At 41.8% G+C, this 18227-nt stretch overlaps 1 pseudogene; it reads left to right on the top strand.

Annotated features, from left to right (window-relative positions):
• LOC148476862 (putative methyltransferase DDB_G0268948) overlaps window positions 1–18227 on the top strand; it is an 86164-nt pseudogene that overhangs the window by 6288 nt on the left and 61649 nt on the right.

Consider the following 18227-nt stretch of genomic DNA (forward strand, 5'->3'; position numbering starts at 1 on the left):
ATATTATTTTTTTTAAATATAACTTTATTATGTTCTCCCCGCCGCAATGCTGCTGCTGCTGCCGGGCAGCGTCTCCCCTTTCCTCTGTTTCCCAATGACACTTTTAAGTGCTTATTTATTTAACTGTTTATAATAAACAGTTAATTGAAGAAGCACTTACTAGTGCAATTGGGGAACAGAGAGGAGACGCTGCCCGGCAGCAGCATTGCGGCGGGGAGAACACACAGCCGGAGCCTGAGGGACCAGGAGTGACGGAGCGAGCGGAAAGAGGACCTGCCCAGCTGAAAGCAGGTAAGTGTATCCCGCTATACGCCACCTGAGAGTGGCGTGTAGTAATAGCTTAATTTTTACATACTAATGTATGCAGAGTGTGGAAATTAACGCAGGCGGACTTAACCAGGAGATATCAGGGATATCTCCCGTGTTAAGTGTGTTAATGAATACTAAAATAACAGTAATTAATAAACTGTCCTTAAAACCGTTATTTTAGTGTTGATGAATAGGCCCCTATATGATATGTGCTCTGTGAATCTCCTGTGCCAAGGGCAGGTTTTTTAGCTGTATTATTATTATTATTATTATTATTATTATTATTATTATTATTACCAGTTATTTCTATGGAGCACACATATTCCGCAGCGCTTTACAGAGAATAGTTGGCCATTTACATCAGTCCCTGCCCCAGTGCAGCTTACAATCTATGTTCCCTACCACATGTTCACGTCACACCCACATCTACACACAAGGGTTAATTTTGTTGGGAGCCAATTAAGCTACCAGTATATTTTTGGAGTGTGGGAGGAGCTGTACATATGTACGGTCAATTAGTTTCCCAGTGTTTCTTTCACATACAGTATCTCCCACCTATTCTGGCCTAAAGGGTAGAACACATGAAGCTCCTAAACAATGATCTTCATGCAGTCATAGAAAGCATCTACTGTATCCTTCAGACACAACTTATATGCAGTTAAAATCATATACAGTACACTCACCAGTCTGGTAAGGAGACTGCCATGTAATTGTCTGTTTTTTTTTCACCACACACAAATAACCTTTAATAGGTTTGCCTAAACACAGCTAACAATAGTCAACTCAATATGTGCTTCTGCTTTATCTGGTCCTTGTACACAATTCATGCTGTAATTGGTAGAGGTCCTTACAATGTAAACGTCAATAAGGGTTTGAATATCAATTTGATCATTGATCACACTGCATGTATGCTTAAACAAGACTAAAGAAAAAAATACATCATCAAATGCCCTGTTAAGTAAAAAAAAGAAGCATAAAGTGAATATAATGGCAATGAAATGATAAATATTTATTAAACTCAAAAGAAATATAAGAAATCATAGCAAGATATCATTAAAATGTAAAAAGAAATGGTGCGTTGTCCTATACCTACCTATTTCATACAGACTAGCTCTTAGCCGAAGTACAGTATATAAAAAACGTTCTCACTACAGAAGATGCAAACTACAAAGCCTTGATGTTGGATGTTATAACCACTGTTAATTGTAATGTATCATGTGGTGTACATGTTTAAACTTGCAAACAACATTCTATGTACTTTCCACAGTGCTACTCCAGCTGAGGACATACCGGTGGATAATGCCTCTGTGGATTTAATAACTGCATTTTGCGCTGTGCATTGGTTCAACATTGAGAAGTTTCTAAAAGAGGTAAAAAAATAAATAAATTCACATATGGCAACTAAATGGCAGCTTATATATTTTCCTGTATTTCACCATGGTTACACTGTCATAAAAAAACAAAGGTTAATAACTCTTTTTCGAAAATAAAAATAGTTTGCAGTGTGATGACTTATAAAGTATTAAACATTTTTATTTTTAATTATGCAATTTTATTTTAAGATTCCTTTGATCAGATTTATATAAGCTTTTATAGCTGCATTTTTGTTATTTATATATAATGCACTTAATTTTATAATACTTAGAACAGCCATATTGCATATATGGGAATCCATGCACTTTACCAAATGTAAATGTGGTATAAATGCTGTGGGTTTGGTATGGGATGTTGGCGATCGGGATGTCGGCGTCAGAATACCAACAGCGGCATCCCATCAGTCAGAATCCCACAGGATTAGGTAAGTATACTAAACCTAACCCTCCCCCTATCTCAACTTACACTAACTCTCCCCTCCCGCTAGGGCTGCCATCAGGAATTGTGGGGCCCAAGACTAACAAAAATAGGTGGTACCCTCCCTAGCCTCCACTCAAGCCTCCCATCCTCCATTGGCTGGGAGAAAGTTATCAAAGAACAAAGCAGTCCCCTAGCCAGTTCCACTCCCTGCAACAACTGAGATAATGAAACATTAATTAGATACTTACCTGTTTTGGCTGCAGCCACCGGCTCCTCAGTCCTCACACTGTGACTGCTTTCTCATGACGTCACGCTGCGCCGACTCACAAGTAAAACTTTATTGCGGCTTAGGTAGGAGTTTCGGAGCGAGGCGGAGAGGGAGTGCGGGAGCTAAGTGAAAAGTGACTCACGATGAGTCACTTCTAGTTTGTGGAGTTGGGCGGTAGCAGTGGGCAGCTCACTCTTAGGAGCGGGCACCTGGCCAGGCCTGTCACTCACTATGGAGTTGATAGTAGCGGGCGCCGGCGGTAATAGGAGTGGACAAGCAGTCACACTTCTATTGTGTGGCAGCAGTGGTTAGTAGTTTTGGGGACGGGCTCCCCTAGTGTCCAGGCCTGGGACTCCAGTCCTGGCAGTCCCCCCCTGGTGACGGCCCTGCCTCCCAAAGCCTAACCCTAATGCTCACCACCCGCAGCCTAACCCTAACCCTCCCCCTAGTGCCTAACCCTAACACTCCCCCTAACCCCAATACTTACCGCCAGGATACAGAATACATCCCAATGCTTTACATAGTCAGTTTATATTAATGTGTTTATTTTGCTTTCTAGTGGGAATGTTACAAATTATATAATTTTTTATATACAGTATACATTTAATAATGTTGATCTGTTTTGATGTTGAAAAAGTACAGTACAGTAAAGGTGTGTACAAATACTCGCATTACATAGTAGTCAGTGTTTGGTGTAACAAGGAGAGGGTCCCTAATAGCAATTAGTAGCTATCCTTACAATTGCGATGTCATTGATGGTACTGTATATACTTTTCTTGCATCTAGGATCCTATATAAACCTGCTAATATTTATATATGTAAAAACATATTATGTCTTAGCTTTTGTTTCTATGGTAACATGCTGCTCTAATCCTTATAGTAATTGTAATTCCAGGTAGATCGGGCCCTTAAACCTCATGGATGTCTTGCTCTTTTCTCCTATCTACCCTGCATGGATGTTCATTACAAAAACCAGTCAGAACAGATGTCAAAGTTCTACACAGAGGTCAGAATTATTAACTGAATCACTGTAAAGGCAATTAGAGATTGTTGTGCATTAGTTCAGCTCCGTACCTTACCTCTCACTTATTCTTATTCTCACAAATATAAAGTAGCTAAAATGTATGCCACACTGTGATAAATGACATAGTGAATGTCAGTGATCTGGACCACATTTCTAAGGCAGTAAAGATGTGCCTACACCATTATCTGAGCCAGGGAGGTCAGCAAAGGAGACTCAATCACCTCCATTGCCCTGAACTACCTGGAAAGAACTGCTCCTCCCACACTTCATTATCTACCACATTTAATCCTCATATATCCACATCATTCACATCATGTGCCATACTCCTACTGAATTACAGTACCTTATCTATGTTTCCTGCTTGCTTCCACTTTCCTTCTCTAAAATCTCGTTCCTATGCAGAATTTGATTTCCCCTTCTTCCATTATTACATCCCTTGACTACTTCCCCATTCTCTAATCTACACCCTTGAACTGTTATTTTCCCTGCATTCATCTCATTTATTGACCTACTGTACACAAGCAGAAACAAACCTCATAACCACAAGTCATCCTTTCATATCCTTTTTCTTGCCCTGCTCTTTTTCATAGCTCCTGGCGGGATGTAGTCAGATTACCGGCGACTGGGATGCCGGCCATCGGAATCCCGACAGTGGAAGCACGACACGGGACTAAAGATAGGCGTCAAAATCCCAGCTCCTATCTTTAACCCCACACCGAAATCCTGATAGCCGTCATCCAGTATGAAGATAAGCAGGGACAGGTTAGGTGACAGCTGCGGGGAGGAGGGTTAGGTTTAGGTACCCCTGGGGGGATTTAGGGATAGAAACCCCCTGGGGATGGTTAGGGTTAGGCCATGGGGAGGGGGATTAGGGTACTGCACCACCGGGAGGGAGTTAGGGTTAGGCACACCCCCCTGGGAGGGTTAGGTTTAGGGTATAGGAAAGTGGGTTAGGGTTAGGCATCACCAGATTGAGGTTAGGGTTAGGCACTAAGAGGGGAATTTAGGTTTAGGCACCAATAAGGGAGGGTTAGGGTTGGGAAGGGGTAGGGATGGTATACCTACCACCCCTGTCGGGATCTTCAATTATCTGGATGCCACTGTCGGTATTTGAACCAGCGGCTATTGAGCCAACGGTATTTCATACCGATTCCCTCTTGGCATTCCCCTCTATCTGTGTACACTACTGTTTCCACTCCAAAATGTCCTGTCCATATCGTACTTCCAGTCCCTCTCTCATCATCCACATCTCACCAATACTTTTCCTCCATTTTCCTGTGCACTATGGAATGCAAAATCTATTTGTAGCAAAATCTCATCCCTTTATGATTTATTTATTTCAAAGTCTTTCAATCAGCTTGCCACAGAAATCTGACAAAATTCTTCCATTTTGGGAAACAGTCTCCGTCACTCCCCACCCCCAAATGACATGGCCACAGCATGTCAATCATGCTGTGATTTAGAGGATACTGTGAGCGATCTCACCATACAAGATCTGCACATGCGCAGTACAGATCCTGCGCAGGCGCAGATCAAAAACCAATTGAGATGTAGGCAAACCATTGGGTTTGTGTACAACTCTTAATCAGTCCCTATGTCTGGTTGTTGCAGTTATCCAGTTCAGGGACAAAATTAGTGTACTGTCTCTTTCTTAGTAAACTACTTTCTCATTCAGTCTGTAGTAGAATGTCACTACAACGCCCAACTTTCTGGCTCCACCCCAAACTTTTACTATAGTTTTTGGCCAACGTGGGTCTCTTTCCATATGGATATTCTAAAGCAGAGTTCATTTTTTGTCCTTCTCTTGCTAACCACCTCCCAAATCTTTCACACACCACCAAAATATCCGTGCCTGCCACACTGGTACAATCTTCAGACAAATGAAAATTTGCAATCAAGGTCTGTCATTACATACATCTTGCCACTAGATATATGCCTCCTACATTTTTTAGATTAGCATTTGGACTGGGGTTTTGGAGGGCTAGAGATGCCAGCTCAGGAAACCAGTGCTTGGTTCCATGGCCTTGCTTGATTTCTATATGTAGCAATGTGTAGGTGTAATAATATCCATTACTTTATACTAACAATGGATTGTCAGATTATTGTGTGCCTGTTAACGGTGTCTAGCATTACTACTCACTGTCAATTATATTTAGTGTACAATAATGTAGGATTGTACATGTACATTTATCCTGTTTCTTCCTAGTGCCTATCTTTCTTGCACATACCAGTGATTCCCAACCTCGGTCCTCAAGGCAGACTAACAGTCCTAGTTTTAGTGATATTCAATGATTGTGCACAGATGGTTTAATCAAAATAACTGAGGCACTAATTAAGTCACTTGTGCTCAAGTATGGCTATCCATAAAACCTGGACTGTTAGTGTGTCTTGAGGACCGTGGTTGGGAACCCCTGACTTATACCATTAGACCTGTGTATGCTGAATAGAGAGATCCCATGTCCAGTAATCACTATTACTGGAGCTTTCCTTTTTCTGCCCTGGCTACATGGTTTACCAGACCCTTGGCTGTTGATCTTACCATGATTCTAGTTTACTGGAGCACCATTCCATACATTTTATTGAGAAATGTTATCCTGAATTTTGGTGCTGCTTTTCTAAAAGTAACTTCATTGTGAATAAATAGGATTCAAATCTACAAAGCTTCAAATGCATTGGTCTTGGATGCTTTTCTGGCTAGTGCAATACCATGGTCCTTACATTTAACCTCTACAATGATACCAGTTGCTTGGGCCCACTTTCCAGTGCAGTAGCTGCACACTCCATCTGCAGTGTACATTACATGTTTTGGCTTGCAGGCTTGTCACTTCCACCTATGAAATATTGTTAAAATTTAGCTTTTTTTACCCAAGATGCAACCAAAAATCTTCACATCATCTCCCATTTAAAATTTTGTAACCTGCTCCATCTTCATTTTCCCTCACATAAAATATCTATTTACTGTTTAGTTCATGATAAATGCTGCATCAAGACTAATTATATTTCCTAGATGTAAGCCATGTTGCACACAACTTCTCAAATCCTCTCCAAATATTTCACATTCATATTCAGAGTAATGACTGCGACCTACAAATTCATCAAATACACCATACATTCAAAATTTAAAAAGTCATTCTCTGCTACAAGATTTATCCCATTCCACTTCCCACATGGAAGTTCTTTTTTTTGTCGACATTTAACATGTTGATAGCAGAATGTTGACATATTTAATACTATACATAACTACATTTATTCCTTAAGTTAGTCCCAGTTATTATTACCTAAATGATAACCTGGCAATTAGCATTAATTACCCGAATTCGCAAGCAACTATATCCTTTAAGAATCACAGAGACCAAGCTAATTAAATTAAGTTTAATATAAGATATTGTTCACAATGCATAAAGGATATACAAAAATAAACAATAAAATACAATTGATATGCAAAGATATTCTAAGGAAATAATTTCTTATACAGCAAAAGTAAGAATTATTAGAAATGTCTCATTTACATAATCATAACTGTTTGCAGGAAGATGCAAGAAATCCAGAGCAATTCCCAATGTCAGATTGGCTCCCAAAGAATTAAGCACTCATACACATTTATCATGCCAATTTACCCCCACCTTGGTCCCCCTTCTGTGGTTTTCCATTAGGGGCAAATTAGATGATATGACTCTTTTCAGAAAACATTCTTTACTAAAGAATATTATAAACATACTATATCTCTGCATGAATACATTGCAGAAGAATAGTGCTAGGTTAAAATAATACAGCATCTCATTATGAACAAATGCATAGAGGACATGAATAAATTACACAATGGCTCTCATTCAGAGTTGGATTCAAGTCATTTCTTTGAGTAAAATATGCATTTATGTATTGTCCATGTGCATCTATGTGTATGTCTACAGTATATCAAGTTTTCCCAGCATCTATGACTTGCATCTCCTTATACTTATAGAGACATACCAAGGAGGGAAGACGCATTCTAGTTTAAATTAGGGATGTGCGACAACCTCTGTGTTTTGGTTTTGGATCTATATCTCCTCGTGTTTTGGATCTGGATTTGGTTTTCCAAAAACCGCCCCTTGTTTGTTTTGGTTTTGGATCTGTATTTATTTAAAAAAATTTATAAAAATTGCTAAAATCACATCATTTTTTTTTAGTTCCTATAGTATTATTAACCTCAATAACAGTAATTTCCACTCTTTTTCAGTAAATTTTGACCACCTCACAGCTAACAATATTGTTTTCTTCTGGTTTAGGCTCAAAATTTGCACCAAGCTAGCTGACTTACTAAGCTAAGTGGCAGCAGTGGGCGGCACAAACACATGGCAATTCAACTTTCAACATGGCACATAAGTAAACATATGTTTTCAATAATCAAGATGAGGAAGTTGGAGTATGTATTTAGTTGAAGGCAGGGATAGGAAGGGTTGATTGGTAGTAAATTTAATTTCATTTTTTGATTCTGAAGCAAATTTATGAGAGGGGAGGGAAGGAGGTAAGTTTTTTACAAAAATTAAGTAAATCATTCACATCAGTCCTTGCCCCAGAATAATCCTTAAGCGCTATGCCTGCTGCTTCTGCTGGGAGTGGATTTTCATCCCAGGAGGGGTCAAGGAAGACTACTAGTAGTACTTTAAATAAATAACAATTGATGGTTAAACAATCCTTTGCAAGGAGGAGCAAGTATGACAGCAGTTGCATAGTGGATCACTGATGCCATAACATCTATACTGGTATTAGATGTGTGTCCAATATCCGCCAATAATGCAGTGGGTTTTAGAAAGATAATTGTGGTCCTGTGTCCCACTACCAAATCCCATCAAGATTTCGCTTCACTAGGAAAGCAATTCCCAATCTGTACAGGGACATTAAAAAAAAACATAATTAGTGGGCTCCAAAATGCCGTTGTACCCACCGTCCACTTAACTATAGATATGTGGACAAGCTGAACAAAGTAAACGCAAGATTTAAGATATAAGGTCTAAGTCATATGTTGCGTCTTTCTTTCCCAACGGACACAGATCTGAAGAAATGCAAAGAGCTGTTGGTAAGCAAATTGTCAGCTCAAATGGTACATGATGCAGTGATGGCTTCTCCTTCAGTTTCTCCAGCAAATGCATCTGCCAAGAGAAAAATGAAACTTTCCCAAAAGACCCACTGGTTATGCAGATGAGTCAACACAAAACACAAAAACTTTTTGGATGCGCTGCTGATTACATAACAGTGAGGAGATTCCTAGATGATTAAGATTCCTACTTCTACTTACTCTGGCTTTACAAAGGGTACAGATGACTTGACAATTGTCTGGATTTGGGTAGAAATAATTCCACACATAAGAAGTGGATTTTTTTTGTCTTGTTCCCAGGCATGACAATGGGATTTTCCTTATGATAGGCAATAACTGTTTCTTCCACTGGTGCCTGATTTACACAAACAACATCCTCATCAACAATATCCTTATTAGCGTCAGCTACACAAATATCCTGCTCATCCTGGTGCATTTCTACAGAAGCATCCTCGATTTCTATGTCAGCATCTTCACTTGTGCTAACATCAACATAAGAGGCAGAATCACTAGTCATAAATAAAGAACAAGGCCTCAGCCTTTCCTTGCCACTTCATGTGGTGAACGGCATATTGCCAATTTTATGTCTTTCTGCAGCTCACTTTCCCTTTGGTGTTTTTTTCTTTACCACTGTAAAAGATTGGTTCTTGATTTTAGATACCCTGATTTAAGCCCTGTATGCCCTTGGGCAGTGGGTTTTAGCAGATGATGTAGATTGACTAGTATTGTCATGGCTGGTGGTACTGGCAGCAGCTCCAGCACTAGTATGTGGTTCCTTCTCTCCTCTCAACTGATCACTCTCCATATCAACATACACAAATGAAGTGTGTACAGCACTCATGTCAATTTGTACCGATTTCAAATATTACACTGTGATATCAATGACCTACAGTGTCACAAGATTTTTTATGAATAAGAATAACTAACTGTGATACTACTTACAGTGTCACAAGATTTTTTATGAATAAGAAAAGAATAACACACTGCACTACCATTTAGTGTCACAAGATTTTTTTATGAATAAGAAAAGAATAACACACTGACTGCGCTGTCAATTACAGTGATGTAATTCTTGGCCTGATTCAGACCTGCTCGCGAGTGCTGAGCGCTCGCAAGCGGGTCGATGGTGCCCTAGTGCGCATGCGCACAACGTAGGAAGCTCCGTCGTACGCATGCGCGAGACCAACATAGCGATGGCCAGACGTCGCTATGGGTCTCACATCAAAGGGGGCGTGCTGTCGATGCTGCCCAGACGGAGGCGTTCCCATGGGAACGCCTACCATCTGCGTCCGGCCCCACTGACATCAATAGTGATGTCAGTGGGAGTGCTTTTGGCTCTGATAGAGCCAAAAGCACTCCAGGTCATGCGGCAGCGAGACCCTACCACAGGATCTCGTCGCAAGCCCGATGGTCACGATGGTCTTGACCATCGCGACCATCTTTTTGGCCGCTCACATAAGCTGTGGGTGGTCACCCACAGCTATGCGAGCGGCCCGGAGGCCGCTCCAATTTTAGGTAGGATGGCCCTGATTCAGAGCGAGCGCTCTGGTCAGAGCGTCCGGCTCTGAATCAGGCCCTCTGTTTTATATATAATGCATGTTATTTAGCACTTTGTTGTGGCCTTGTAGTCGACATGTAGACTAATCATTTTTTCACGATTGAGGAAAAAAGTAAAAAGTTGAATATTAGACTGCACTACCACTTACAGTGTCACAAGATTTTTTATGATTAAAACACTGCGCTACCACTTACAGTGTCACAATATTTTTTATGAATAAGAATAACACACTGCGCTATGACTTATAATGTCATGATACATGGAAAATAAACTGCGGTCTGGCTGGCAGTGTCACCAAACAATAATAGCGCAGCTAAGTTGCTAACGCACACACACACACACACACACACACACACACACACACACACAAGCACTTTTATTTTTTTGACACTGGGAAAGAGCACCCCTGAATGAGGCAGCAGCCCCTTTATGAACAACACAGACAGCACCCCTTCTTTATGGACAACAAAGCACCCCTGACGAGTGCGGACAGGGCACCAGCAGAGTCACAAATACATGGACGATAAACTGCGGCAGTGTCACTGAACAATAATAGCGCTGCTAAGTTGCTAACGCACATACACAAAAAAAGTACTTTTACTTTTTTATACTGAGGAATGGCACCCCTAATTGGTAGAACACCCCCTGGACAACACAGCACCCCTCTATGGACTGCAGCCACAGCCTGATGGACATGATAACAACACAGCAGCAGCCATAATTAATTGACAGGACAAGTCACACAGCAGCTGCAGCACCCTCTGAAGGAAGCCCTTCTTCATATACTGCAGCCTAAGCCCCTTTATCGACAACATAGCAGCAGCCTTCAGCCCAAGATCCCACCTGGACACACACGCTGAGTGACTGACAGTGACTGACTACACATCTGCTAGCTTCTCTCTCCACAGCCGGAGTGAAAATGGCTCCAATCGCAGGGACCTTTATATAATCCAAAACACATGAGAATCCAACAGTGGGAGGGTAGCCTCGTTTTCGGATCCGAGTCAGGCGGGAAAACTCGGATCTCACCTCGGAACATGAAGTCCGGGTGGGTCTGGTTCTCGGAGAACCGGACCTGCTCATGTCTAGTTTAAATAGAGTACACTAAGGTTGTGTTCACATAGCTACTATATAATTAGAGATGAATGCAGTAACAGATATCCCTGGCAGGTGGTGTGGATGCTCGCAATAGTTCCAGCAAGATCTGGCAGTAATAAACTGCTTGGGTCATGTTAAACCACACTGAACACACTGAACTTTATGTGAATCCACACTATGGATCTCAGATATGATTTGCAGGCCAGGAGGGGAGGAGGGGAGGAGGGGGAGCTGTCTTTAGCTAACTAATCCAGAGCAAATTTTCTCTAATTGATTAGATTGTAGAAAAGCCCCCCTGATTGATTAGTTGTGTCTAGACCCTACATTGGGTCAAAATTAAATTAATTGTATCAATGAGGTTCACTGGTAAAATGTATCAATGAAACACATTGTTGATGTCCACCTAGTCTTGAGTTTCTTGAGTTTCTCTTCAAAATTATTCTACTGTAAATTGGAAACTGGAACTATATTTAAACCTTTCAAGAAACATTATTTCAAAAAGGCACAACATAAAGTATGAAAGAGGCGTGAAGGCATTATACATGTTGGTTGATAGAATGAAAGGAATAGAAACCATAACTGTTTTTATTATACTAAAATTAGTGTCTATTTGTGTTATAATATTGATTCATCTCTAAATGGTAGATTTGACAAGCCTTACACAATTAACTGCAAGATTTGTGCATATTTATTATCCTTATAAGATTTGATGGAGTCCTAGCTTTGTTTATTCAATGGACTAGTTCTTTGCGCTATTTAACTATTGCAAAAAACTTCTCAGGTATCTCAATCTATAAATACCTTATTATACACAAAAACCTATGACATGCTAAAATTACAGTCACTCTCCATTTAATGATGAAAAAGAAAGGTCTTCATTTGAACATCTAATTTTTCAATTACATACGAGCACTAGACAAAAACCTTTTTTGGTTCATCCATAAGCGTCCATCACTGAGATTTTATCTACAAAGAAAAAGTGGGCACTCCAGCAAGAGGTATTTGTCCATATACTATATGTGAGAGGGTGCCAGAACCAAATTAGCATAATATATCAACAGGAAGAGAACAGCACTCTAACATCTTCAATTTCATAAACACTCATTTATTTGCAGAAACAGCAATGTTTCAGGCCATAAAGGTCCTTTATTAAGTTATGCATATGGGATCGGTATGAAATACTGTAGACTGTTTCAAATCCTTACAGGAGAAGCTCAACAGGAGGAGATCCTGATGCCAGCTGGTAAGTACCCTAACCCTCCCCTCTCCCACCTAACCCTAACCCTCCCTTAGGGGTGCCTAAACCTAACCTACCCCCGGGGGTGCCTAACCCTAACCCTCCCCCTTAGGGGTGCCTAAACCTAACCTCCCCCCAAAAAAAACCTAACCCTAACCCCACTACACTCCCTAATCCTAACCCATCCCCCCGACGGCTAACGCTAAGGATGCCCCGGACTTACCTCATTCAGGCTGTTGCCCTTCAGCGTTCTGGCGTCGGGATTAAGATAGGCGTTGGTATTTTGACACCTATCTTAAGGCCCCCATCAGGCTTCTCCTGTTGGGATATAGACTGGCGGCATTTAGTCCACCGGTCTATAAACTGCATCCCATGCCTTATTCATTACAGATCGCTATTGCAATCACAGCTGCAATTACGCACGCAGTTCTGCTGTTAAAATATGCTAATGTTTGCAACCACTCAGCCAGCATAAAGATGCCCACTACCACTTTCTCACATCCGTAAGACCTCGCAGTTCTGTGTATATATCTGAAACATCGAGTAACATCGGACCCTCATAAAGAATTACTGCAGGCCAGACCTGTCTCAGAAATTGCTAATCTTGTTGCATTCAGTGAGTGCTAAATCTGCATATGCCATTGTAGTGGCTAATTTATGCATGCCCAGGAGATGGCGTTCAAATGGACTGGCATGCCTGCGTTTCTATGACCACTCCCCCATCACCACCCCCAAATGCTGACATCCCATCACACACTCTGTGATGGCTTTGTATCTGCGTATGTGATTGCAGTGTGATTGAAATGCTGGCTTGCGCACGTGCACTGCAGTATATATGCATGCGCAGTACGCACCATCAGCCGATCTGTATATGATGTTGCAATTGCGATCCGTGCTGAAAATTAAACAAATTAACTAAAAATCATGTTTGACTGAATCGTGTTTTTCAATGGTCTATGGAACCATGTTTGATCGTATGCGAGTTCAGTCGTATTGGGCTGAAATAAATGGATGTCTGTGAGCAGCGTGTTCAGCAGAAGGACTGGACGGATCAGTGTGATTTGTGCAGTGCCTCTGTGCTATAGATGTAATAAAGGGTTCAAAATTAGGACCCCCCCAAAGAAAAAAAAAAAAAAACATAACTAGCCCTGGACATCTAAGCCATTCCACATCCAGTCTCTATATAGGATTAAGGGGCACATTTATCAAAGTGCATTTGAGGTAAATTCCCCGAAAACACCTGTTTTGGGGGGTTTACCTCAAATACTTACCTGCTGCGATCCCTCCATTGCCGCTGGCAGCCGCCTCCCCCATTGGTTTCTATGGGGGATGCGATGTTGCCAAATGTATCAATATCGGGAATGCGAAACGTTCCCGATATTGACCCCAGCAGCTAACGCCATCTGAAGATAGCGTTAGCCGCTGTGTCCTATGGGCACTTACCTGCATTCAGCCGGCGGAGGGATTTTCCAGATGTGCTTCATATGCTCATATTATACATTCGGCTGGTATGATCACATTTTGCAATGCGATCATGGGCGGTACTGCATGCCCTGATCGCATTGCAAAATGCGAACCTTAATAAATGGGCCCCTAAATAAGAAGCAAATTACATTGTTGATAATAAATGCATATTGCTCATTTTCCTACTGCTTGCTTAGGAGATTACCATAGCAGCCAACAGACAGCAAATATTGAGATGGCAGGCATTATGGACACCTAATTAACACTTTTTAATTATAGCATTTTCATGTTTCTATCATGAAGTTGTAAAATATGTGTTTTATACTGTAGCTTTACTTTATCTCTTCAAACCTGCTTTGCATTGATTAAGTAAAAAACCCTATATGTATTAGAGACGTGCACTGACCCCACGTGTTTGGTTTTGCATCTACAGTATATTAACTTTGGTTTAGCCAAAACTGCCCTTGCTTGTTTTAGTTTTGGATCTGAATTTTGTTTTTTAAAGTAATAAAAACAGCTAAAATCACATATTTTGGGCCTATTTTTGTTCCTACAATATTATTAACCTCAATAACTTTAATTTCCAGTAATTTCTAGTAAATTTTGACCACCTCACAGCTCAAAATATTGTTTTCATCCAGTTTAGGCCAAAAGGTTACACCAAGCTAGCTGGCTGACTATGCTAAGAGGCTGCAGTGGCGGCACAAACATGTGGCAGTTAAACTTCCTACGTGGCACATCTAGGCAACAGAGTGACACTGCAGTGGCAGACAGAATGACAGTTTTTTTAAATTTAAAAATGTTTGTCATCTATGCAAAAAGACAGTCAGGAATGCCCCAAGCAGTGTATAATGCAAAGTAAAGAGGTGCAAGATGGAATTGTCCTTGGCAATTCTTTTAGACCCGATGTTAAACTGTCGTGTTGAATCTCCTGCATCACCAGTGGGTCTCTTATGAAACCCGAGGTTTTTCATGAATGCCGCAGTTGCCGGAGAAACTGAAAGAGGGGACATCACCGGGCCACGTGTGGCTGGAACTGACAATTTGCTCGCCAACAGTATATTGCATCTCTTCAGATCTGTGGACCTGATTCAGCAAGGATCTTAATTGCAAAGCTGCACACAGGTAGCTTTGCAATTGTGATCCTTGCTGATATGGTAATGCAGCTGGAGGCATCACATCTCCTGTGCATTACTTATCCAAGCTGCGTTGTCCAATGCAGCATCGGATAATCTGCATAACATTGGCTGGCTAAGCTGACCAATGAGGTCATGCAGTCGGTCGCCGCAGTTGAGAGGCAGAGGCCAGAAAATCTCCATCAGCCGACAGAGATTCTGGCTTCTTCCCTCCCCTCCAACGCCGTCGACATTCCTCCATTTCAGGAAACGGAGGTCATCGCCGCTCCCTCCCCACCCACAAATGGCAGCAGATTGTCAATCACTGACAGTCCGCTGCCAGCCTGATGCCAGTCTGCAAGCAGGATCCCATACCCATTCTGCACATGCAGAGAACGGGTCCTGCGCCTGTTCAGATTCCCGACCACTGCTGAATTAGACCCTGTGTCCATTGGAAAGAAAGACATGATGTATGACTTAAACCTAGGATCGACCCAAAATGTATTGATCTGATTTTAAGATGCTGACAACGCTTGGATCCTGGCACAGCATTAAAGGACTTGATCTATAAGTCTGACATACTTAGTGGAATCAGGACCAGATTCAGCTTCAGATGGAATTGCAAAGCTGCTCACAAGCATCATGCCTCCTGCTGCATTACGTATCCAAGCTGCGTTGTCCAACGCAGCATCGCATACTCTAAGGTGACCCATGGGGTTACGCAGCCGGCCGCCTCAGATGAGAGTTAGAAGCCGGGAAATCTCCATCAGCCAATGGAGATCCTGGCTTCTTCCCTCTCCCTTAATGGTGGCAACATGCCTCCGTTTTTCTAAGAAGTTAACACTGGTATGCCTCTTAGTGAAGCCGGTGATACACAGAGTAGTCTGCCTCTAAATGAGATGGCAAATGTTAGATGCTGCTGTTTGTGCTGCTGAAGGCAAAAGACCCACAGTGGGCTGTCACAATATTGTAATCTTTAGTTTGCCCTGTTCTGCTTGTCCACATATCTGTGGTTAAGTAGACAGTGGGTACCATGGAAATTTGGAGGCCACTAATTAAGTTTTTTTTAATGTCCATGTAAAGGCGGGGAATTGCTTTTCTAGGGAAGTGGAATATAGATGGTATTTGGTAGCGGGGACACAGGACCTCAATTGACTGTCTAAAACCCACTGAATTAATGGTGGATATTGAATACAGATCTAATACCAGCATAGTTGTTATGGCATCAGTGATCCGCAGTGCAACTGGGTGACAGCTGTCATACTTGCTTCCTCTATCAAAAGGATTATTTTTCAGTAAATTTTTTTTTTAAACTGCTACTAGTAGTAGTCTTCTTGGTCCCCTTCTGAGATGAAGATCCACTTGTAGCAGCAGCAGCAGCAGCTGGCCTAGCGCTCAAGGGTCCTGATTCACTATGGATTGCTATTGTGATCGCAGCTGCAATTAGGCACACAGTCTGCATTGAAAATATGCTAATGAATGCAATCGCAAATCTATAGCACAGCCAGCATAGAGACGCCCACTACTGCCCACTTCTGCTATCTCACATCCGTTCTTCTGAGAATCCGGGATAGGGGTAGACTCCGCTAGCCTTATCAAATATGGATGCAGGGCTACTTACAATGATTATTGAGGGTATTGATGATAAAGGTGTTAGTGATAGAAATTGCAGGTGCTTGGATCTAGTGAAGAGAAGGGAGCTACCTGATGCTGGACTGCTTGTGGTTACTTTTTTAGCAAAAGTTTCTTATTTTGCCAAAAATCTTTTATGCACCTGCTGCAAATGGCGTAATTGGAGGAGGTTCCTAGGTGGTTAAAGTCCCTACCTCTGCTAACTGGGGCTATACAAATGCTACAGATGGCCAGACAATTTATGTCTTGATTTGGGTAAAAATAGTTCCACACAAAAGAGGTGGATTTTTTGTCTTATTCCCAGGCATGACAATGGCCTTCTTATAATGGAACTGCTTACACTGGTGCCTCACTTACACAAACAAGATCCTCATCACCAACATCCTCATAAGCACCTGCGTCAGCTACACAAATATCCCTCTCATCTTGTGGAACTTCTCCAGTGTCACAAATCGGTGTCCTAACATTCCTTTCAGAATAAAACATTAATTTATTTCTGTTTCCAAGACATCCCAGGGATGCCTCCCTGTGATTAACTAATGCACCAATGGATATTTACCGCCTCCTATATAAACCAGTTCCTATAAACAACCCATTGCCTGAACAATGTGTTACTTCCCAGTATAGTTCTAGGCTTCAAGCTTACTCCTGTATCCTGTCATCATGTCCTCTGTGACTCTATCTGTTACTTGTGGACTCTCACTATTTATCATCTGTCACTGAGTATCATCACCTGCCAGCACCACAGCTCCCATGCTGCATACAGACCTGCTCCATCCACTCAGTCAGCAAGTAAACTGCCTTCATCTGCCCCTTTGTATTGTCACCTAACAGCGTGGCAGCTTCCACGCTGCATACCAACTTTACTTCTCATTGCAGAGCCAGTGAGTACAGCTGCGATCTTCATTCCATCATTCGACTGGGACAGTGCATGCAAGTTACTTATGCTGCATTACTCTGTGCTTAGTGGTGTCCAGGTAATCAGGCTATACTATAGTGCTGACTCTGTATTGGTTTCCCTGCACTGTGTGTTATTGTCTTGAGCTGGTACAGAGAAGAGTGCTTGTTCCAGGGCTAGGGTTCAGTGTGCAGTGTACGGTGTGTACACTGAGGTGTCCATTAAGCTGTATTACTAATCCTGACTCTCAGTTTCTGAGTTCCTCACTGGTTCCAGTTCCAGGTCTTGCATCAGAGCAGTACCAGGGTTGCAGTTTCAGCAAGTTGTACTCTGACTGACTACATAAGACTCAAATTCCTGGCTTGAGTTCTGAGTCCTATCTACCAGTACTATACGGTTTTGAGTTTTGATCATCACCCTTGTTCCTGGAGTATATCTCTGGTCTTACTTTCATGGGTCACTAGATGAGGGGTTGCCCAGTGGACCTGGTCTGTTCACTCCAGTTCCATACCGTGACATACCGTGTCTAGGTAAGCAACTTCATGACCCGTGATGCTCATGGCAGAGGGTGCAGGAATGGAGGAAGGAGGCTTCCCTATGAGTACAGAAAGGTCGGGCTCACACATAGCACTCATGGACACAATTAGGGGTAAATTTGCTAAGATGGGAGTTCTATTAAGAAGTGATGTTGCCCATAGCAACCAATCAGGCTCTACTTCTCATTTATCTAGAACCTTCTAGAAGATATTAACTGGA

This window comes from Taudactylus pleione, unplaced genomic scaffold, assembly GCF_031769625.1.
Source record: "Taudactylus pleione unplaced genomic scaffold, aTauple2 ptg000763l, whole genome shotgun sequence".
Lineage (NCBI taxonomy): Eukaryota > Metazoa > Chordata > Amphibia > Anura > Myobatrachidae > Taudactylus > Taudactylus pleione.